The following is a 23363-nucleotide window of genomic DNA, read 5'->3' as shown; positions in this document are numbered from 1 at the left end:
ATTCTAGATATTTAATCAATTACATTTTTATTCTGCCTTCCATAAAAGTCCTGTTTGCATGAGCTAGGTTAGGTCGAAAGGCAAGAACTTGCCCCAAAGTTCTCATTTCAACCTAGGCCATGTCTACCATTGTATCTAAAGTACAATGTTGGATTCTTAAGTTCTAATTACTAATACATGCTCTATGTTTACAGCAACATTCCTCAACCTAGTACCCCCAAGTGTATGGGGATTGCAACTCCTAGAATTCCCATGATCCACCTCAAAATAATATTTCCATCTTGTTCCATGAATTGGTTCAAGATGGTAACTACTACTCTCTATTGGCTGAAAATGAGAGGTAAACCCACCTTCCCAAATAACTCTTTCCAGCAATTTCTATTGAGTACATGGATAAAATATAGAAGTCCTAAGGGGCATTATTGTCAGTTGTCATAGAACAGAAGAATAATCCCCCAGCACCACCTTCTGAAATTGGCCCTCCAAGTAAGAGCAGAATTACCGGAAGAGCTGACAGCTACTCAATGTGCTGAGAAGTCCAAAAGAACCAAGGGGATCCCATTCCCCCATTCCTTAATTCAAGAGGACAGGGCTTTTTCTTTTTCTCCAAACCAGACATGAAACTGGATCAAAAGGAACTAGAAAATCAGTTTCATCGAAAATTGTCATGAGTTGATTTGGTGCTGATTTGGACCATTTTTGATACTAATAATAACAAGAGTAAAGTCTCCTTCAAGTTGAGCACAAATTCAAAGAAGACTTTAATAGCAACAAAAGGAGGCACAGATGAACCTGTTGTTCAGCTGAACCATAGGCTGGGCTGTGCACCTGCTTTTCTGTGTGCAATGTTCAGCACAATTTTCACAACTGAATGGGAGCATATCAACTGCACAGTGTGACTTGGCATCTCTGTAAGCACAGATACTTGGAATAACTCGATACAAATTTACTCTTCCTGTTCATTAAGTGGGAGACAGATTTTCCGAACCATCTTGCAAGGCTGGGGATTACTAAAGCAATAGATTGAGTGTAAATGAGAAGCTCCAAAATCTAGACCTAGATGCCTTATCTAGAATTATGTGATGAGCTGTTGGCACTGCCAAGGACCCACAGATGGGGGTCTTCTGGCTCACCCACCAGTGAACTCCCCAATGCCAAAAGCCAACCCATTGATTAAATTGCTACAATGGGTTGGGTAAAAAGAGCAACCCACAGGACTAACAAATGTTCAAAGACTGTTAAATTCATCTTTTAAGCTGCTTGACTTCACTGTGTATAGTAACACATTCAAACTGCAAACGAGGGCAGATGATAGTAACCGAGAGTTTTCTAATCAGTCGCATTCCACTTCAGAAGATGACACCTTAGAAAAGCATGCTCATTATCTATTTGCCAATTACCTTTAAAAGCCTTTATTTTTTAAGAGGTCACCTTGTTTGTGCCTTGTAACACGATTTGTAGGATTGCAATTGTCAAGTTACTTTTTTTAGTAAATAGAGATCTCATTCTCTCTCTCTTTTACTCACAAGCACATACTTGACTTGAAAGAAGTATGTATGTATGTATCTGTGAATGAAATTCCTTTAAAACTTGTTCTATATTTAAAAAATTAGGTCAAGCTAGAGTCCTGGGGACTTCATGGACACATCCATGCTGTTTTCTTGGCAACCGTACAGACTACTTTACTATTAATTTCTTATATGATATTTCATTTCCCAGCCTAGCCCACAATCCTTATATTTCCTGGAGGTCTCTTATCCAGCTGCTAATCAGGCCTAACCCTACCTATCTTCAAATCCCAGACAAGGTCAGCCAGATGCCATGATGTACTGCAACTGACCTATATTAGCCTTTGCCCACCTGGTGCTCCTCAGAGGTATTGGGGCTCAATTTCCCAGAATTCAGAGCAGCATTGACTAGGAATTCTGGGAGCTATAGATACAGTATATCTGGAAGGGGGTACATTGGAGGTTAATTAGGTTTTGGACCTACTTTACAAAATATTGCCATGCCACTATGAGATCTGATTAAAATTCTGAAATCTTTAATACCCTCTTAGCCTACAATTTTAGTTACAACCTCATGGAATATGAAACTTGTGTGATTTGCTTTGGAGTAACCACGCATAGAAAAGTGCTATAATTGTGTGCGGGGGGGGGGGGGTTACATGCAGTTAAAATGACAGATCCATTCAATATTTTTCTTATACACTCCCTTTGTCCTATACTCTGCAAAGCCATTAATATTGCATTCAGGTTCAGCATGAAGTCTGCTAAGTGCATATATATATATGTATATGAAATGCACAGCCACTTCCTTGTTAAATTATTACTGTGTTACCCTGAACTGTAAATGACCCTTTTTGCTTATAAAAGAAGCAGCTGTTCTTGCAATTGAAACCACGGTTCATTACAAAATGACCTCAAATCCTGGGGTAAAACTTCCTCCTTTTTACTATTCAGATGTCGTCTAGCTAGATATAAACAATAATCAACATCAGGATGAAATCCGACTGGAGGGAAACCGCTACACTCATTTGACAAAGTGACAGTAGTTCTTGAATCCCCAAGAGCGATTCAATGCTTAAATGACCCTCAAAGAGACTCGAAGGAGCTGAGCTATCAACTCTGAATCCTTAAGCATACAAGTGGAGAAGTACTAATTAATACAATTCTTTCACATTAAACATTGGCAAAGGGTTGAGAGAAAATATGCTATATTATTTCGACTGTGGGACATTCCTTAAGAAGGGCAAGTCATTTAACATTTTGAGGGAACTTTGTTATCATGCCTCTCCCTGTATGTTAAACCATCCTTAAATATAATATGTTGGAATGAACTTTATTGCTGCATGCAGTTATCAACACATACACTCCAGCACTGAAGCTATAGGCTTAATCTATCCTAACATTATGCTAGCTGATTCCTTCAAGATTTGGGTTGTTTTTCATGCCAGTGGATCCATTCCTAGAATCGTGGGGTGCTTCTACACAAGGCATTTATTCTGCAGTCTTGCGCCTCATCACAATTTTACTGGGAATGCAAATAATATCACTTTTCATTTGTTACCTGCCAATTCAGTCTTTTTTTCTTTTGAATCATGGAGCAGGAAAAGAGTCATTAACTTGAGATGGGCAGTCATATAAATTGAATAAATAAATAAAAGAGAGCAGAGATGAGCAATTTGATCGCAAGGGGCCCTTGATGTTCTCCTTATGTCAAGAATCCACCCTCCTTGAATGCTGTGACTTCAGCAGAAGATTGGAATATAAATCATAATTAATATATCAACAAGACTCTGCATCTCCCCACCATTAGGACAAGGGAGTCCAAAGGCTAAAAATGGGGGGGAGGTGTAATGGGAGAGGAACAGATTTTGAACCTGTCCTCACTAGCAATAATAACTGAAGCCAGCCCTTGCTAGGTTAGTAGAAACAGCTGCTGACATAATGGCAATGTCAGTTTCTTTTGGGTTTGCAGGGGGTTAAGATTGTGTAAATAAGAATCTGGGGATGTCACGTCCATGGTCATCAGTGGGGGAATAAGACTGAGGTTACTAAATCAATCTAAAGTTCTTTAGATCTGAATGCTATTGAAGAAAGTGACATTGAAATTATTATAACTATTCTTAATGAAGAGTACAGCACGGTCCCTACCCACTTCCAGTACTGTTGAGATAAAGCAGTGGGAACCTTGTCAATAATGTGCCCCAGAAAGCTCCCTGCACTGACTTTATGAAATCATAAATAAATAAATAGCATTTCTAATATCAGCCTTCAGTATCGTATTTATTTTCAGTAATGCATTTTTGCCCCGCAAAGAGATGACGGAGAGCACTGAGGAGGAAGGTTTATTCTTGTAGATAGTACTTTATGACCACCCATGGCCACCACAGCAGCCATGCTGTGAATAGGCAAATCTCCCATGGCAGCCATTTTGTAACTACGGCTCAACAGATGGTTTCAGCTTCGCCCTCACTTCAAAAAGGCTGCCTCCTTCTGGGGCCAAGGATTCTGCAGCCAATCCTGACTACCCCCAATGATGTAAATCCTTAGAAGGGAGTCAGAGGAAGGAAGAAAAAACTTTGCCAGTGAGGAGCACCATGAGGAAAAAGTAGCTGATGCTCAAAGTAGGCATCTCATCCAAACGGGCAGGCCTGAGAAGACATCTCAAAAGAGCACTCTGCCTATGGCAAATGTCTTATTCATCCCTCTTTCCTTGCAGCATATGTAATCCGTAGGTTTACTAAACTATATTGGCCATCCTGTTTCCCACCATTAGAAATTCATCACTGTGAGAAAGAGGGGCAGCTAGGTGCATTTAAGGAATTCATTTATGTCAGGGATGAGTATCCATCTTGGTTTATGTAGAGGGACTCCATTTGGGCATTGCTCATTGCTCTTGTGTAAAGAGGACATAGTTGGTCTGCCATTCTGGGATTTGTGTGTACGGGTGGTTCTGGGGGACACTGAGGGAGTGATCAGAAAATGTTGTATCATTTATTAATGTTAAATGCTGACTTATTCATCAGAATGAGTCCCTTTATGCTATGGATCACTTTGTATTACTTCAGTAAATGGAGATGTGCTGTGACATTGTCTAGGGAAAAGTTACCTTCAGTCTAAGTTGCACACACACGCAACATATCAGCAACTGTGAAGTCTATTCAAAAGTACATTGTTCTGAGTAAGATAGAATTTGCTCCCAGGTAAGAGCAGATGGGATTCCAGCCTCTATCTAGTTACACAATTCCTAAGATGTATGTTTCCCTTTTGTGCTACTCTGAGTTTCTTGTCATCTTCTAGGGATTCTTTCTTTGTTGACATCACTCCTTCCTTTTGTTATGGGTGACCCCAATCTCTCCAGGCTCCATGATATCTTGACTGCATAGATATGGAAGTAGTAAATATACTAGCATCTGTTTGCTGGTCAATGAGCCGAAATCAACTCCACCAATCAGATACCCAGACATGATAAAATCATGATACTCGCCTGGGGTATGTGTATGTACCCCAAATAGTAAATCAGTAAAAGGAATGAGATGAATTGGATATGGGACTCCTCCAAGGCTTTTCTATTAATACTCTAAAAGGGAATTAAATTATTCCTCCAGTCTGATGCCATTCAGATATGTTGGATTTCAGCTCCCATAGTTGAACCAGCCTATGAATTGAAACCCACATATCTGGAAGGTACTAAGTTAATCATGCTCCCATATAACAGGGTAGGGTTTGTTTTTGTTTTTTCGGATTTAAGACAGAGGTAGAATTCTCTTCAAAAAAAGTTACCACACTATACCAACAGTTACCCAATCGGGGGGGGGGGGGATTTCTTGATTTCCTGTCCCACCGCAGTCTCTAAACTCTATTCCAAATAGTTCCAAGAACTCACACAAATTCTGCAGAAAGCAGACTGAAGAAGGACAAATTGGTGAAAAATGGCTTCTTCTTCCCCCTCCTGTGAGTGGTAGTTTCAGCTTGATTGTGGACTCTTCTATAAAGAATATCCAAGAGTTTAAAATATGTGCGCCATAGTATTTGCAAGCTCACTAGATTTCATTTACATTAACTAAAAGCCCCGGGGGTACTTGTAGCAATTCAAAAAGTATAAACAAGTCATACAAATAAACAGCTGACATGCAGGAAGGACAGGACAGCTGTTTCCAGTGTGGTGTGGTAGTGGTAGTGCCACTACAAAAGAAATATAATCAGAATTCCAGCCATACAGGGAAAATTGATACTCCTGAGAAAGCCTTCAGGGGCCTGAGATCAACAATGTTTTCAAAGGTTTCATATAATACTGGTGTCTTAGTTTCTGTCCAATTAAGTTCAGACATTCATTGCTCACAACTAAACTTCTACACTGAAATGGTTCACTAGATGGACCTGTTCTTCTGAGAAGACAGGAAACAATAGGAGATATCTAGAGAGTGTAAATGTTTTCATGATATTTATATTTCACTACTGTACTCCACTCTGTTGTTGAGGCTATTGAGTTGGATTCAGGTTTAATTATAAGTGATCCACTGAAATGGATCAAGATTAACTTGGCCCATTGAATTCAATGAGTTTGAACCCAACTAATGATGCTGTATCCACATATTGATACTGTATTGGTCTTGTGTTGATATTTTAATATTACTGATTCTTGATGCCAACTTTTATATTGGTCTTCAACTAAACTTTTTTGAAATTTAAATATGAACATATCCAAAAGACAATCTTTAAGCCTGGGTGAGAATTTTATGATAATCCTGGGTTAGTGAATTCTTCTTGCCTTAATATTTCTCCATTGTGACCTGAAATAATACCTCTACTTCTGCAGTCACAAGATGATATAATCAATTATTCATTTACTTTAATTTATAAAAAAAAAACTTTAAACCATCCAATTCCTGAAGCTCCCTGGCTGGTTTGCCACAAACACTACCAAAAAGAAAGAACAATTTGAGGTCAAACATATACCATCAAATAAAATAAAATACAAAATAAAGACACCATACGAATTTGGCAGCACAAGGTAGTAATCAAAATCTAAAACAATGCAGTATGAATTAATATATGATAAGAATATAATGAAAAATTCTGGGAAAATAAAAAGGTCTTCACCTAGCACCAAAATGTTGCTAAGCTGCGCACCAGGCAAGTCTCTCTCGAAAGGACATTCCATAAATGGGGTACCACCACAGAAAAGACTGACCTACCTCACTTCCTTTGCAGGTGGGGACCTGGAGCAGCGCCTCACTGGAAGATCTTAAGGTCTGAGTAGGTACATATGGGAGAAGGCAAATGAGGAAATGCATAACAAGAAGGAAAAAGAAGAAGAGGAAGAGGAAAATGAGGAGGAAGATGAGGCAATTGATCTGCTTTGACATCATAGCTGTTTTACATAATTCCCTTCCCTGTTTTCATGACACCAAAGGGAGGATTTTGCCTTCCTGAAAATCAATATACTTTAAAGTTAGTAATACTTCCAATAGAGCATCCGCTCTTTATGAGAGCAGGAAGTCATACAGATTGTGTTTCACATTCTGTGAATTATAGAGTTCATATAGTTCTTTTGGTCTTTAGTCTTTCTCCTCATAAACATCTTACGTATCAACAGTTATTGCTGCAGACACATATTCAAATCTGATTGTTACAGATATAATTTGATGTTTGGTGTCTCCAGGGGTGTCCCCAGGGTATGGTGAAAAAAGTCAAGATGATGGCCATAACAGTGCAATAGCCTAGTTCATACATTGTACTAAAACATGGTTTGTATAATCTGGTTAATCGAATAAACCATTATTGGCTGGCTTTACATAACACACTGGGGGACATGGTGGTGCAGCGGCTTAATGACGCTGACAGTTGCCAGTCAGAAATGGTCGACACTTCAGCAGTTCGAGTCCAGCCTTCGCGTTAGCAGGGTGAGCTCCTGTTTCCTCCCCAGTTCCTGTCAACCCAACAGTTCGAAAACTCACGTGAGTAGATAAATGGGGACTCTCACTCCAGTGGGAGGAAAAATGCTGGCGGCGCCTTGCAAAAGGAGTCAGGAGCAGTTGCTGGTAAGCGCGAAACTATGCTTGCCCGAAAAGGGCGCAAAGCAACAGAAACTCCACCTCCTGCGCTCGCCAGCTGGGCTCTGCTCTAGGAAGGAGGCTCTGGCAAACCACTTCCGAAACACCTTGCCTTGAAAACTGCAAGGACCAAGCAGTCACTGCAGAGTCGGTAACGACTGAGCACAGATTAAAAAAAAAAAAAAAAACATAACACACTAAGACACAAGTCAATAGCCTCCATATGATTTCATGGAATGTGGGAACACCATCACTGAGTGATCGCTTAACAGTTCATCCTTTGCCTATGAAATGTAACCTGTTTTGTAACAAGCATCTTTTAAGAACAAAAAAACTGCAATTAGCCAAGTTTTAAATTATGTTTACAGCTCTCTACAGGAAAGCTACCACATGGGCACTTTTCCATCTCCCAATCTTTCGGAATCCAGTTTAAAACAAACTCCAAACTGGGGCCAATTTTACTATTTTCGCTGTTACACACAGTGGTGCCTTTATGAGCCCGTGCTTGTAACCTGCTGAGGTTTGCCAGCCAATCAGGACCTATCCTTTCTAGCCAATAGCTGAGCAGAGGATGTCAACCAATCAGCATTCAACTGCTGGCCAGAAAAGAGTGTCTTGTTCTGCTCCTTGTAGTCTGTGCCTTCCTTCCGATCCCCTTCTCCCTTTGCAGAAAGGAAAAAAAAATGCTACTAGGAGAGGATCCAGCAGTGGGAGGTGTGAAGCCAACAGTTCTACCAGGAACAGCCTAGACTGCCCCTTCTAATACAAGACAGTGACACGTAACTGTTTCTGAAATAGCCTTTACGGCCTTGAAACAGCATTTCTCCATCCAAAGATGAAACATCTCTGGCACAAAGATATACTGAAGTTGCTAACCGTTCTGAGATCTGGATGACACTGTCATGTATTCGGTGTATCACCATGGCTAAAATGTTGACTGCTCTGAGATGAGATTTGAATGTGGAAATTGTTTTGCAGACAAAACATCTGAGAAGTTCAAGGACAATGAAAAGGCTGCCGGCCTTATTATAAGCAAAACATTTGCCTATCCTTAAAACTCTCCATAAAATTAATAATCAGTGGCATGTTTCATCTTAGAATTCTTAAAAGCTGCTTACTGTATCCCAAATAGCATAATTTTACCTTCAACATTCATCTAACTGTAAAATGGTGAGAAAAGGAGAAAAATAAACAACAAAGGTTGAGATAGGGATGGGGCGTGTGTGTGCACACAAACCATACATAAAAATGATACTTACAATTATAGTGCCACAGGTAGAATAAGCAAAGGAAAAATTATTGATGGAAGGGGAGAATATAAATTCTAACAAAATGCAATGTGTACAATGCAGACAAAAGCAGATTTTCTTGATGCCTACTTTGCTTTCTATTTTTGATTTATTAGATTCCAGAAACTCACCAACTTCTCAATATATGGTTTGTCTAGGAACTTCTTTCATCCCCAAAACTGGGTTCTCAACCTTTTCACACATACAATCATGATTTCTCCCCTAGTTTCTTTGCTTCAGCAGCCATAGAGAACTGTTCCTTGATGCTATAGTTTGACACCAGAAACGGCTGCCAGTCCATTGCAAGTTACACAATCGTTTTCAGGAGAATCCAGTCAACCCTGTTCATATACATAGAAATGTACAGTAGAAAATCGCATAGCTATCTATGCTTTTTTGATGTGATCAAAAATATTTAACATGCTTCATTACTTCAGATTTTTATTTTAAATTTGAACCAGTATTACCTAAGAGAGCCAGTTTGGTGTTGTGGTTAAGGCCCCAGGCTAGAAACCAGGAGACCATGAGTTCTAGTCCTGCCTTAGGCATGAAAGCTGGCTGGGTGCCTTTGGGCCAGTCATTCTCTCTCAGCCCTTCTCTTCCTTCCACTAATGAAAATCTTGCCAAGAAAACTGCAGGGCCTTGTCCAGGCAATCACCAGGAGTCAACACTCAAAGGAAAAAAAAGTATCATCTAACTTACTACGCCACAGTAATGAATCCAAAATAAATTGGCACAGTAGATCACGTGATTATCTTGAAATCAGTGTGCATTTAGAAGCATGAGTAACCAACAGAATTTTCCAGTATTTCAATCCATAGGAACACTGGAAATGAATGGGGTGGTTGTAGAGCTTCATACAGTCACTGAAATAGTGAGGGAGATAGGCATAATGGAGGCATGAAATACATATATTCATACCTCCATTACACCGAGGCAAATCAAGTTTAGGTTGAGAATCACCTGTCATACAGGCATTTAAAAGGGGGGGATCTGTATTACAGGGCTACATCTTTATGTAGCCAAGTAGGCCTTAAGCCAAGAGTAGGTGGGCACAGAACTAAAAGTAGGCTTGGAGGATTCACCTTTTTTCCTTGGCAGCCCTTCCTTGTCTCTTTCTGACTCCATCCTCTCCCTGTCCCCGCTGAAAGCAGCAGCCAGCTGTGGACAGAAAGCTCATACTAGAGATCTGAACCGATCTCTTGGCAAAGAGATTTCAAAGTATCCCTTTGCATTCATGGGCCTCTGGAGTGCAGAGGATTACTCCTGATTCGGGGCTACGTTATCCTGGAAAAGCTGCAGAAAAAGCAACCCCCACCTCCACGATCAATCATTTTATAATTTGCTGCGATAAGGATTCAAAGGTGGTCTCGTCTTTTCTATTTTAGCTTTTTTAAAATTATATTCATGAAGATCTTTGCTGTGCATTCTCCCTCTTTCTCTCTCTCGCTTGTAGGTGAGTAGTTGTACAGTTTTATTGCACAGTATTTACTGGATGAAGAAATACTCACCTCTCTCTCTCTCTCTCTCTCTCTCTCTCTCTCCCGGTTTTGACCCCAAGCCCTGGCAAATTCCACAGACCATTAAACTGCTTACAGTAAAAGCATTTGTTGAATTGTCTACTTTTGAGCCAAACAGAGGCCTTCTCTATCAAGAATGAAAGACTAGTTCCCTGAATTCTCTTGACATAGGAGTGAACCCATCCAGCATGGAAGGTAAAAACAAAGGCAGGGTGTTAAAACAGGAGTGAAATGTAGCAAGGAGCAGTTTCTCCTTCATGAATTACTGGGAGATTTGTAGCGGTCCAGCCAGGGGAAGGCTTTCAGCCTGTGTATCCAGAAGTGTCATGGGCTCACTGCATTATATCCCAGCTGCCCTCTTCATGAACTGGGCGGCTTCCTTTCACCAGTTTATTTTTGCTTCTATTCTGGCAGCTCTCTACAACAGGAGATGGTTATCTTAAATAATTTGCTACTTGTTTGAGGATTTGTGCCAGTTTATGCAAAGAAATTAGAAGGCAGGGGAGGGGGTAGTCATTCTCAGGGCTCTCCTGTTGTCACAAGCTGAACAGAAAAACCAAGAGAGGACCAGAAACGCTGTAATTATTAAAAGTTGTCCCTTTCATAGGCTCAGTGATTCCTGAAGCTGCTGGAAGCAAGCTTTTAAGTTCTACAGAACTCTATTTCAGACGTAAGCAAGGCATACACGCAGAGATCAAGAATGGGGGGCGGGGGAAGGATGAATATATACATTGGGCTGTGATTAAATCTAATGTTCTCTAAATCTTCATTGCAAACTGGACCCTATGAGATATTGAATCTTGTATTAGATAGCAAAGGAATTAGTAGCGCAGCTGTCCCACTGTTGTAATCCACCAGAAGTAAATGCTGCATCTCCATGGTGGAATTCCATTTCAGCCATAGGGCAGGCATGCAAAGATCCACTGCCTTTAGCAGAAAGGGAAACTGGAATTGCTATGTTAGTGGAATTGAAAAGGATTCAAAAAGTATAGATCTATGATACATGTATTTTACTATTCTGATACTATGTTTCTTGATATTTTTCCTTCCCTTTATTGTTTACTAGTAGCAAGTTCTAGATCAGTGTTTCTCAACCTTGGCAACTTTAAGACGGGTGAACTTCAACTCCCAGAATTCCCCAGCCAGCCAGGAAGTCCACCCGCCGTAAAGTTGCCAAGGCTGAGAAACACTGTTCTAGAGAGAAGAAATATTTGTTACACTAGTGCTAACCACCAGTTGAAACTTGGCTGTGTTAAACCTAGCTGAGGAAAGTTATGCGAGAGGAAGCCCATCATTAGCAAATGCAGATATACTCAAATGGCAAAAAAGACTAATAATTTCTGCTTTAGCAGTGCACAATTGGGACATCATCTTGATCAGAGCATGGCAGCTTGAGATCATTCAGAAAGCTTTAGATCATAAGTGTACTAGCAACTTATGATATATTTTTTTAAATGATCTATAAATTGAGACTAAACAGGCATGTGGAAAGATAAATGAGAAGTAATATAAAAGTGTGATTATTTATTTGCTACTTTCACAGATTTCTACTTCTTCCTTCACGTTCAGTAATTAATTAATGCTATATTTTAAACATGGTGATGATGATGGTATAAGGGTTAAAGAATAATCCAGTGTAGCTAATGTAAGAAAGAGGTGCTTTCCAAGCAAATTGGATTGGAATAATGAGCACTAGAAAGTAAATGCAGGTAGTCCTCATTTAGCAACCACAATTGGGACTGACACATAAGTAACATTCTTGACATGTGCTATTTGGGGAACTGAAGTTTTATGTGCAGGAAACCTGAAATTAGGAAACCAAGTGTCAGAATGAGAACCAAACTATATGTGACATAAAATGTGTCATTAGTAACTGCATCTCTCTGTACATGATGTAATAATGATGGCAATGCCATATGTGAGTCCAATGGGTCTAAAGACAGGAGACATGTCCTTTTCCTCCCATCAAAACTCCCACTCTATTAGCCCTTGATACAATGAGAGGTTCCTTCAATCGTTAATAAAAGCTAGGCATGTTAGCGCTTTATAATATAAACTGAAGTGGGAATTGCCATAGAGAAGAAAGGATTTCACTCATTGCTTGCAATTATTTTTTTTTTAAAAGCCATAGATGGTAATGCTATATATAATAGTATGTCTAACTTCACATCTAAAAAGAAAAAATAAAGATAAAAGAACAGCATTAATTGAACCCTACAATGCCTTAGGCAATTATAATAGATTTATAGTTGTTCTGAAGCAAATGGGCTTTTTTTTAATCTCTAACCAAATGCAGGAGGACTATACTCAGCTAAATCCCTTTGGCCGCCTTTGATTTCAAAATGGACCAGCCAAAACTCACCATTACATTTCCAGGAGATGTGACTAGCCCTGTCTATTGGCAGAAGTCAGTGATCCATTGAATGTCAAAGAACTAAGAGATAGGAAATAATGTCTAAGCAGCAAATCCTGGGCATAAGGCTTTATAGAGTTCCACTTGACATGGCAAAGAGCTTTGGATAAGTATTTAAAACCAAACAGTAGCGTTGCCTTTCGGACAAAGAGAGTGCCAGAATCCAATAGCAGCATTTTAGGATTCAGCCAGCAACCTGCCTCTTAGCTGCTGACTCCTTCCATTGCACAGACGCTATCTATTGTGGATTTTATTTTATAGCATCCTTCACCTTTTCCTTCCTTTAAATCAAGGGTGGCTAGCCTTTCTCCTAGGACTTTCCCAAGCCATTAAGTCAGTAGAACACCTCCCCTCATTCATAAGTGGAATAAAAAGTGCCTGATCTTTGAGCTGATTGATAGATGATAAAGAATAAGATGGTAGAAGTGTACACTGGATTGTTTCAGGCAGCGGTTGTGTCCCTGAACGGTTCTGCTATGTTTGAATGTTGCTTCCTAAAAAACCCTTGCATGTGACAACGCAGTACAGTATATCGGAGGATATGCTAATTTGTTTAATATGTTTAATAAACAAATAAATAATTGCCATCACACAAGGAGGATTTTTTTTAAAACATAGAATATTTGAAACATTCTCTCTCTCTCTTTCTCATACACACACACACACACACACACACAGAGTCTGAAGCAGTGCTATACAGAATTTTCTCATTGCGTAAGAACTTCTCTATGTCTCAGACCAATGGGTAAACCCATTTGAAAGTGGGTTTAATACTGATAAAGCAACTTTTCCCAAATGTGTACCCTCTATACACAATAAACTACAACTCAGTACAACTTGCAAATCATTGGGTATTAAGGGAGTTATAGTCCAACAATTCCAATGGGTGATAGGTTGTTTTATAACGTGCCTTAAATCTCTTGAAAGGACATTGGTACAGCTAAGAATGACATAAGGTGGCCTCAGGTATGGCCTGGGAAGTGGTTGGAGGCAACATAAGGAAGACACAACACAAGAAGAGGTGTCCAGGGCATGTCAGGGCCTCCTTGAATGCAAATGAAAAAGGCTTAGTTGCAATCCAGGGTTTCAGACAGGAGTCTTCCCCAGAATTCAGGAGGAATTTGGTAGCACGTATTCAGACTACCGAATTTTATTAAAAGGCATAAGTTTAATAGTTCTTTCTGATTTTAAATACCATAGACTACCATGGCTCTTCTCCTACAGAGTCTTTCCCAGGTAAACTTGAAGATGCAATGGATTGTTGACTGCAAAGGCCAAGCTCAACTATTCCCAATACTTTAGAACAGTGTTTTTCAACCTTGGGAACTTGAAGATGTGTGGACTTCAACTCCCAGAATTCCCCAGCCAGCTAGCTGACTTCTATATAACCTAGTTTAATTAAAGAAATGAGAACTTCATCAGATTATAACTTTAAAAGATAGCCTTTCCCAACTGGGTGTGTTTGACTCACATCTCATTGGTCATGCTGGCTGTGAATGATGAGAATTACAATCCAACACATTTGCAGGGCACCTGATCAGGGAGGAAGTAATAAGGTGTCAATAGCATGTGAAGTTTATTTAATTCATGCTTTTAAAAAATATCTCCCAAACAGATCATAAATATGACAAATAATAGAATTTTCAATAAAGCCCAACAAAGTGAAGCAGGTAATAAAACATAAATGCCAAATTCATTTCAATTCAAGAATTACATCTTGCTCAATAATCCAGCTGGCCAAACACTTCTTTAAAAAAATGGATAGGCAAGATGCCTGACAGGATCATGTGTAAGGGCATTCCAGAATATTGAAAGCACCACTGGAAAAATCCTCTTCCCTAGTTCCTATCAGTAAATAAATCAGTATATTTGAGCACTGATCAGAGTAAGGCACCTTTAGGAACTCGGGCAAGTTTCCTTATATTGAATCAAATCCTGACTGGCATTCAATCTTCACACTTTTCATCTGAGGCCAAAGCTTAGGTGCTACTGTCATAAATGCACCATTGATCTTCATCAATGAAAACAAGCTCTTATATTTTAAATCCGGTATCAGTAAAGTTGACAGGAAGATGAGGCTAATTTAGGGCAATGTACAGTGCAAGCTTGGTTAGAGCTGTCTTAGTTCATCATTTCCTCTTGAGACAGCTTTTCTCATATCTTGCTTTGGAAAAGTGAACCAATAAAGATCTCTACTGGGGCTCTTTTATATGTGAAGCACCATAGTGGTATGGTCTTTCTTCAAATGTAATGGCTGTTTGGGAGATAATTTACAATTATGACTACTTTTAGGACTGATCCTTATGGCTATTGCAGCTTCCTTGTGCTGTTGAATATAGAAAGTTGTAGCATTCTCAATTTTACTTGTGGAATGCTTCTAGGAGAAGATGCACACTTTTTCAGGGGAAATCATGCTGGCGAGGTGTGGGATTTATTATTATTTTTCTTTATTTTAAATTGATATTATGAAAATGAACAGAGGGGATTATAAAATTACATGTGTTCTTTGATGATATTCCCAAAGGAACTGGAATTAAGCTGTAAATAGCCTAGGTACTACAACATGGCTATGCACGTTGTGCAAAATTTTGACAGATGTGGTTTGAAGGATTGGGGAAAAGATAGCATTTGCTGATATTACCTCTTCTCTGTAACTATTAATTAACCAGGAAGTTGGTCATTTGGGGCTGATCACTCTGTATTAGTTTTAGAGTTCAAAACAGGGACTTTCTCTTAGGCTATAATCCTACAAGCACTTTCCCAAGACTCAGCGGACCATATTTTTGTTTAAAGGAGGATTGCACTATTTGCATTCAAATTTTTGCATATTTAGTTTTATACTTTTAAACAAGTATATTTTCCCAGTGACTTTTCTCCATAGGTTTCTGTTTTTATTTTGTCTCAAAAATATGGAGAAGGAATGTCTCTTGATCTTCCCTATTTGAAGCACCATGTGTCCTTCCATAGTTATTCAGGTGAAGAAACCGTATTGCAAGACAGCAGGGATCCAAACTTTAAAAACCAATCTGTAGAGTCATGACCTATTTGTTTGGATATTTGATCATGTCCCAGACAGGAGAAAAGCTATTGCTGAGACTGGAAGACATACAAGACTTCACAATTTATTAAGCAGATTAGCTGGGCTGAGCTGTGCATTAAGGACCAGCCACTGAATGTGTGTCATTTTGAATACTTCATCGCTTTCCAACCATTGGGAAATTATTTGATTTTCAAAAGATCCATTCTTGCTGCCTTTGTGCAACCTGACACAAACATCGTTACGTTATACAAACATGTATCAGCACGGACCAAATGAAAGGCGCCCTAAATATTGAGGAGCATTGCCCACCTTCCTTCTCCCACCCAGCCACCCACCCTCACCCACTTTTGAGCTATATTTGTAGAACTGCCTGCTGTGAAATGACAAGGTTCATGGTTCATCTGAACTTTTGAACTCCAATGAGTATTTGACACAGCAAAAACAATTTAACATGAACCTAACACAAAGTTTTCATAGTTTTAAAACCTGGCTTTCAGGCCTTTGTCTGGGGCAATTGGATAGGAAAGTTCTTTATTGATGTTGTAAAAACGACCCATTTAATAACAGATGGGAAGGGCTGCAGAGATCAGTGGAAAGAGAGCACCTAGCATAGCTGAAATAGCGCTGGGTTGGTAGTTCATTGAACTCTACCTGACCCCGTTATTGAAGGCTTCCTTGGGACAAGTTGGAGCAGCATTTGTGACAGACCAAAGATTCCTTGTCTATTTCAAAGGCTCCAAGGCTGGGAGTTCACATCCAAATATAGTTTGAAAGAAAGGAAGAAAAAAATCAAAGTAGAGACCAATCGCTGCACTCACAGCCCTGTGATCTTCTCCTATCGAGCTGCAGGGAGGGAAGAGAGGGGAAGAAAGATGCTCCCATGCTTTTTCATCTGTTTTCTAATCTCTGTTAGCAAAGGGTTGTGGTTTTTTCTAAAGCATGCCTTTATGCTATTTCCTATCTCTAAGTCAGAAGTTAATATGAGTCAGGAATTTTTATGGTGGTGACAAATGGCTTGAGTGTGCTTGTGTGTGTGTGCTCGCACAAGGTCTGGTGGAATCTCTTGGCCGGAGTTGTAGCAAGAACTAAATAGCAATTGTGTATGCAGGAACGTTTATTCAGGGACAGCAATTTATGACCTTTTTGTGACACGCTTGGACCATAATTGATAAAAATCAGTGGCACAGTTTCCTGCCATTTTGGGTGGCAAACCCACAACAGTTGTAATGTCGGTCCTATGATGAACTCCATTTAAGGCAAGAGACAAGACATCCTCTGCCTCTCCCCACTCCAAATCCTGGAAAAATGGAAAAATGCAGCCCCATCCAGAGAGAGTTCAGCTCTGTCTGCTGTGACAGTGAACAAACCAGGGAAAAAAGTAGAAAATAATTGGGACATGACAGGGCCAGATGTGGAAATGAGGCAGCCAAAGGGGTTTCACTTCTTCTACCGGCCCTGGAAACTGTTAGGGCTCCTTTAATACATTTTCTTCCACTCCAGGCAGTGGAAGACAAAAATAATAAATTATCTTCTTACCCCCCCGCCCCACAGCCCCCAAGCAAAATGGCAAGTTGATGGATTGGGAGGCTGCTGCTCTACAGCAGAGGCGCTCAACCCCAGGGTAGAACATGGCCTCCAGAAGACCTCCAGAACTGTAATCTTTAATATGATGGGGAAGTAATCATATTGACTTGAATTCTAATTAATTCCATTTCCATTTTTGTTCTTGACTTCCCCATGTCTTTATTCTGGCCCTCTCTACTTTGGGGAGTATGCTCCACCATGCCACCCAAAAGGCTACTCTAACTTTCAGCCACCCCCAGTTTTGATCCCATGTACCAGCGGATCTTCTGATCCTCTTTCTCCTCCCCCCAAATTACAGATTTATTGGTTTATTTATTTATAGAATATATAAGGCTACACAACTCATAATGTATGGCTCTGGACAGCATACATCAATAAAAACCCAAAAAGTCAAACCCCACCAAATATAAAACCAGTATAACCATACATACAGCTGGCAATAACAGAGACCTGATTATCTCATAAACCACTGGTCCCACACAAAATTTGCTTAGTCTTCATTAAGATGGACTTGGAATTTTAAATAATTCCCTTTTGCTCTTCTTTAGGGAGTGAGTCAATGCAGGTTGGATTCTGAATTAAATTGAATTAAATTATTACATATTATCAACCTTACTATGGTAATAGTGAGGAAAGGGAAAATCCCCCAATTAGAAATGACATTCTCTTCTACAATAACCCAAGTCTGTGACCTGTTGCTGAACCAACATGTATGGGCAATATTTTCAAAGTGTCAGTCACATAAAACCTAATGACTCACACATTCTTAATATATCAGCCGTACGAAACTATTCCCAACAAGTGCCTTGAAAAGAATCCATGGGCTAAGCATTCTTGTAGGTAATCTTATAGCGCTATCATAGTATACTTAAGAGTAAATCCCTTACTGGGAAAAAATGGTTTAATCAGATCTTGATTTATTTTCTGAAAATGAATTATTGGTCTCTGGCAAGTGAAAAAGCTTTTATACTGATCAGCCAGCAACTGTTAGTATGATGGTTAGAAGTTGTATTTTAAAACAACCAAGTACCTCATCCGCTGAAGAAAATGAATCTAGTTGCAGGAGGTTGAAGCTTGGGTCATATTATATTTACTGCATAATATCAGGATGATTTGTGGGTTCTAGGAAATGCAGAGATGCCTTAGGATCTAAAGCAGCCTTCCCCAGCTAGATGCCCCACCAGATGAATTAGTGCCAGTGGGGAATTCAAGAAGTTGTTGTCCACTTCCAACCCATCTGATGGTCTTTACATGGGGAAAAGTCTTTAAGGCAACTTTTTGTTTTAAGGGAAAATGTTCTCAACTGGACAAGTAAATGTCCTTGGTTTTCCCTAACAGTTCTTTCTTCCCACAAGCAAAGGGCTCTTGATTTGTTAATGTTGTAGTAAAAGAAGTACTTTAGGTTCACCATCATTCTCTTCTTTCATATCTCCTGTTCCTTTTGGTTGGTGAACAGGAGCCTACAGTTGAGGTGAGTAATGGATGGGCACTGGCATAGACCTTCTTGTTATTCACACTTTTGCTTCCTGGCTTTCATTTGGTCATGGGCAGCTGGTGGCCAGTAGCAAAGCGTTCTATTTCAGTTTTGGTATGCTGTTATCCGTCACTAATGAAGCATCAAAGAAGCAAAGACATTAATGGGAATGAAGATCTTTTGTGAGTCACTAACTGGATTCAGACATCCATACCTAACCATGCTTTATTGGTTGATTGAATATAAGCCACAGCTGGTTGGATTCGCACAACATACTGAGCAATAAACCTTGGTTCACAGATCTCAGATGCTAAAGCATAATAAAGATCTTATGGATGGGGAGTTCCCAGATACAGGAACTGGGAAGTCTGCCTGTTCTACAGTAAATTGGGTTGCAGTCCCTCAGAAATAATAGGGCCATAGTTTGGGGGATTCCCTAGGATTATCATTGATGTTGGAGGCCCAGGTGGCCTCTATAGTCAGGAGCACTTATACCAGGTAAGTTCTTCCTTGGACAGGTATAGCCTAGCTATTATTGTTTACATTCTGGTAACCTCATGCTTAGATCATGCTCTGAATGCAGGCTTTGGTCTGGAAGCTGTGGTTGATACAGGATGCAGTGGTCAGACTGCTGAGTGAGACACCTGGCCATGTGCATCTTACACCTTTGTCAGAGCAACTGCATAAGCTACCAAGTAGCTACTTGGCCTGTTTCAAGGTCAGGATAGCTGATGGATACAACTCAGGGTCAGGATACCTGATGGACCCCTTTGCTTTTACAGACCCGGTCAACCACTGAGATCATCAGGGAGCTTCTGCTGCATGCATCATGACTGGCAGAACTACCCTGTGATTCCTTGTAGGTGGGTTCTCCCATTTGAAATCTGTGAAATGGCTGCCATGACATCTTTGGGGCATCTCTTATTTCTTTACCTAAGCCTTCCCTGTATGATTGTTCAATGAATAATTCAGTTCTATTTTGTTTTTCTTTCCCCCATTATAAGTTTAACAAATAAGATTTTTATATATACTGTTTTGTGCTATTGTTTTTAAATATGCAGTTGTTGTTGGTTGTTTCATTGTAAACTTCTTCATGTTGCAATGCTATGTAAAATGGTATGTAACTATGTTAGCTAAACCACAGGCAATGCCTGTGAAAGCTTAGCAGGAGAAACAAGTCATTCTCTGTCCTCAGAGCTGCTTAGAAGATTCTCTACATCAGCACAGATCCTAGAGTTGCCCATGGCCGACTCTTTCTCTTATTGTTTCCCTCTTTGATCTATTCAAAGCTAATACGTTCCCTGCAAAGCCAAAGGGTAGACAGCAATACAATTGCTCTGTGCCCAGAAGGAGCCTTCATTCATGGAGAGAGCAATGCTTACAAATGGGAGCTTTCCATTAGTGAGATTCTTCTTCCTTGCTGAAGGCACAGAACAATTCTGATGTCTCCCCCATCCCCAAATAAGTTCCTAGTGTGCTTGTTGAAATCCCATTGACTGTGTTCATACAACTCACTGAACCATGGTCAGTGAATTCTAATAATCCACAGTTTGGGGTTTGCACAACACACAGAGCCGGCTGGGTGTCCTTGGGCCAGTCATTCTCTCTCAGCCCTAGGAAGCAGGCAAAGGCAAACCACCTCTGAAACCTTGCCAAGAAAACTGCAGGGACTTGTCCAGACAGTCACCAGGAATCAACACTGACTTGAAGGCACCAAAAAACAAACAAACCACACAAGCAAGGTTTGTGCAAATGCTAAACTAAACTGTGATTAGCTGTTTTGCCATTCAGTATGTTGGCACAGCCAGAGTCATCAACAAGTTCAGATTAGTTGCAAGAGACTTAAATTAGTTTTCCCCTTGATTTCAACCAGGTTTAGGCCTAGCTTACTAAAGTTAGTTTGGAATCCTGATTTTAGATGAAAATGTGATTGGCTAGCCAGAGAAAGAACTCCTAATTTGTTTGATAGCTTTTAATGGCATACTGACATAAAATATTATGGCTGTAATCATCTTGACAATGACTGACAGTGGATAGAAGAGACTCTTCTAATTTCCCTTATAAGTCTCTGGGGAAGGTGAGTTTTACATTACAGCAGCTTCTCATTTCAAAAACCCATAATTTTCAACCCTCCTTGGGAAGGTGACTTTTGACCCAGGATCCCTGATTCGATCCCAGCTATTCTCCCCTCTAATCTGTTGTAAACCAACTATTAGCAGCTTAGCAAAGTAGCCTTCATCAAATGCAACTCCACAATGAGCGGCTGAAAAGGTTCCAGCGTGCTTCTTCCAAATAAGGATGGCCCATGGTGAAAATGAGGGGGACAGATGGGCCCCAGGGTATCTGCACCATCTTACTGTTTTCATCCCAACAATGCCAGCAGCATCGCCCATCATGCTACAAGCTCTATCCCTTCCCTACGTGCACATGACACCTTGGTGCACATACAAAAGGGGCAAGGTTTGCACTGCAAGGGCACCATGTTGTTTTTGTCCTTTGCCCACTCTTATTCCTCCCTGGCAGGTACATAATAATGCTGCCTATGGAATAAGCGAACAAGCTTATAGTCATCCCCCCTGTGGTGGGTGTATTTCATACTGACAGTGATATATTGCTTACTTCACTTTATTTATTTTTCACATTTATATCTGCTGCCCATCTCCCTATACAAGTGACTCTAGGCGGCATTACCGATAAAGTACTTTACTTAATCTTTTATTCTAAAATCGTCAGAGGATGCATTTCAACCACATTTAATCATACCTGCATAAGTGGATGAGAATGCAAGAACATAATTACATTTGGGAGTTGTCATCTCTACTTCAGTCTACTAAGGAACAGTCTAGCTCAGCTTAAGTGTCAAAGTCCCTTCTCAACAAACAGAATTTCCGGTCTCTCTTCAACTTTACTATATGTTAGCCTTCCCCAACCCGCTACCTTTCATGTGCTTTCCATCTGTGTTGGGGTTCCAACTTTCAGAATTCCCAGTCACCACCAAAAGTCATGTCGGTTGGAATCCACAATGTTGTAACCTCAACATATCTGAAGGATGCCTGTTTGGAGAAGGATCCTTTTATTAAAAATCCTAGTGATCGAATCCTGGCATTCAGAGAAACAAAAGCCTGCCCTGAAAAATAACACCTCTCCCAATATAATTTTCAGCTTAAAATATTAAATGATGGTGTAACCTCCATTGAACAGATCTTCATTTAATAACCCAAATTTCCATTCTGACTTTACCTCCAAACAAACAAAGTCCATTGTTTGGGAAGAAATCCAGACAACTGATAAAATTGGCATCATTGCATTTTTGCACAATGATGTAATTTGACATTTTTACATAGTTTACATCAATTTGTATCATATGCATATAATGATACAAATGATAATGTATATAATTATCATGTTTACATCCTTTGAATCAATTTATGCCATTCAAGTAATTATGTTATTAGACAAATGATGAAAATTTCATCAGTGATATACATTCACGTGTATGTATGTATTTATTTGACTGTAATAAATTCTTCCACCCTCCTGTCCCGCGATTGTCTACCAAACCAAGGATTTATTAAAGAATCCTATACACACACACCCCCAAGGGGAAGGCCTACTATTTCTGAGTAGACTCCTATGCCCTCTAAATGGTCCTCTCTTCCATTATTACTACTCTGAGTGCAACATAGCCCATAGCCCCAGATTTACAATCCATTTTATTTTTAATGCTTTCTCATATTAAAACCAGTGTGGTAGCTTTCAAAAGCATCACAAAGCATTGTGTTTTGTCATGGACAAAGACCTTGCCCTCAACTTACTAGAGGACAGGTTCAACCTTATGTCTCACCTGTTGAATCCAATCACACTTACTCTTAGGTAAGATCACACTGAGACTTCCCCAAACCTGGCATCATCCAGGCAGGCTGGACGATTAAGGAAACTGTCGGCCAGCACATCTGGAAGGCACCAGGTAAAGCAAGGTTGGCCATATAAGATCACAGCCTTGGATACATCTAATTTTTCACCTGCCTCCTAATCATCCTAAGAACCTTGGGAACCAAATCATTGGCTACCCTTATTGGTCGTGGAGGCTGTTGAGTTCACAATGAAAACAAAGCCTTGTCACGCGAATGGGATTCTTTTTATATTATTATTAAATCTTCCCCCTTAATTCTCTTCTGAAAGGTATCACCCTGTATTCCAAGGCATGAACTGCTGAACCAGCTGCGTCTTTTTAGCTGAGTCTATATAAAAGGGTTATGTTTCAGGTTCTTTAAAGCCTCCAAGAGGCTGTTGTTCCCAGGCTACAAGCCTGCTATTGCTGCTTCTGCATTCCGGTTTGCTTGAAGAACGTATAATTCTTTTGGCCTCTTGTGTATTGTTTGCTGTCAAAACAGCTCTCCCAGCCCCTGTAGTTCTCAGGCCTGAACATCCGGCAAAGATTCTTTCCCATGGGATGATATTACAAAGAGTAGTATCAATATT

This window comes from Python bivittatus, unplaced genomic scaffold, assembly GCF_059951505.1.
Source record: "Python bivittatus isolate LINGU-HERP-01145 unplaced genomic scaffold, Pbiv_v1 ctg000780_np1212, whole genome shotgun sequence".
NCBI lineage: Eukaryota > Metazoa > Chordata > Lepidosauria > Squamata > Pythonidae > Python > Python bivittatus.
Note: the sequence above shows the minus strand (reverse complement) of the source record.